This window comes from Nicotiana sylvestris, chromosome 2, assembly GCF_000393655.2.
Source record: "Nicotiana sylvestris chromosome 2, ASM39365v2, whole genome shotgun sequence".
NCBI lineage: Eukaryota > Viridiplantae > Streptophyta > Magnoliopsida > Solanales > Solanaceae > Nicotiana > Nicotiana sylvestris.
The window spans coordinates 61,431,520-61,433,602 of NC_091058.1; positions in this window are offsets into that span (position 1 = coordinate 61,431,520).

The following is a 2,083-nucleotide window of genomic DNA, read 5'->3' on the forward strand; positions in this document are numbered from 1 at the left end:
TTTTTCGTTTATATCAACTGCTGATTAAGTCATTAGCATGCTTCGTGTTAATTGTTTGTTGTTTTCTGATAGCTTCTTAATTTCTTTCATCTCTGTAAAGACCTTTTATTTGGTCGATTGGTTTCTGTGTATGATTTAAATGTATCCTATGATAAGCATGTCCGATTAGTATAGTCGTCGCATGAATAAACTTATATAGGTTCCTAGTGACTGACCAAGTTGTCCGAAGCCCTTTAGGTCCCTGTATGTGTTGTTTATTTGAACGACTGATTATTACCTGTTATAATTAGTATAGTCGACTCGATAAATGTCGTCGATCAGTTTTCTATAACTAATGAATCGAATGAGCTAATAATGTCGCATGACTAATTGAACCTTGCCACTGACTGAATGCCCCAGCATTGTTTGAAATGGTTTGTTTGCATTGTGAAACTGACTGAAAAGGTTCAGTCCAGGCAGTCTTGAATTTGAACTTTCATCAGTTCAAAAATGCCCTGATGCTGCAATAGGCAGGGCAGTAATAGTCCAGGGTTAACAAGGGCATTCTGGGGTGTTAAAAGGGGCAGAAGATTAGTTTAAATGAGCTGACAAGTAGGGTACTAATTTAGGATTAAACTAATACCAATGGGGAGCAAGACATAAAAGTATGAGGCTTGAAATGAATAATAAAATGATGCCCATAACTCTTGATTAAACAAAAGACCAGGCGTGGGGAACAAAGGGGCTGGCACCAAAGATGCTTAGGCATGGGCTTAAAGGGTATGGGTATTCTGCCAATTGGCAGGGCAGGCAGCTCAGCTGCACTAGTGCATTTGGCCTATAAAGAGGCCATTTGAGAACTTAAATAGGGCTGGACATTTTAGTCTTCAGAAAAGAGAAAACAAAGTGAAAATTTTCAGAATACTTTAACTAAACACTGCCCAAAACTGCACAAGGAACTAAGTTGGTTGAGCTGTTCTGGCCAAGTCAGTTATTCTAACTAGGGTCATTACTGTTCCGTTAAGAGAAGGCTGTGTGTTTTCTGCTGTGATTGTTACTATACTGAGTTTTTCTGTGTGCTGTGGATTGAGTTTTAGCCTTCTTGATTGTTGGAACTGTACTGGGTATTTGCTGAGTTTTGTGGTTATTGGGTCTTCTGTTGCTGTTACATTTGGTATCTTGGGTTTTCGGTTGGTTCATTGCTCTTTTTCTGGGATTTGTCTGTCTGATGCTCAAGCACCTGTGGGCTACATAGTTGCTGCTGGTTGTGTTGCTGTGTTGTTGCTATCTGTTGTTGCTGTTGATTACTTACTGCTGATACTCTTTCTCTTCCTCTTCTTATTGTGCAAACATCCAGGTACACGACTAATACTGTCAATGTAACTTGAAGTTGAGTATGAATGCAAAAAGAGAAGAATTGAAGATTGTTTACTTTAAGCATAGGCTGTTGTATTGAATATCATGTAATGCATGATAGTTTACATTTTGTTTGGATACTGAAGGCAACTTGCACGCCTAGTAAATATCAATGTATGGGGATTGAATGTTAGTTGTATATGTAGGCTGTTAGATGAATATTCCTAATGCAGTAGGTTGTATCCCAGACTTAGGTTTAAATTGTGTAACATACTCTTTAATGTAGGCCAGGCATGTAAACTATCCACTACTAGTATAGTTCTTTCCCCTTTTGCTAGTTTGTCACATATAAATTGATAAAGAACAAAGAATCAGTTCTAGGCCTCCACCCCAGGAAGGCCGAGCCCAAATCGAAAATCAGCTAGGCCTGTATCGGAAAAACAGGGCCCAAGTCGGGCCATCTCGCATGAGCTGGGTTTGGGCCCATAATTTGCGACTAGTTGTCCATAAATGCAGTCACGTTTTATTATTCTGTAGTAGCACTTTAAATCCGGTTTTATAATCAACTAAGGCTATTTACTGCTTTCAATTGATAGAGACAAACACGACGAGAAACATAGTTGCTATAGGATATCCCTTAAAAATAACAACGAGATGAGCCTCGATAAAAATAAACAAAACGCAGATACGGGGCCCTTGTTAAATGCATATTAGTGAAGCATTTAGTTTCCAGGACGGGTTGTTTAGC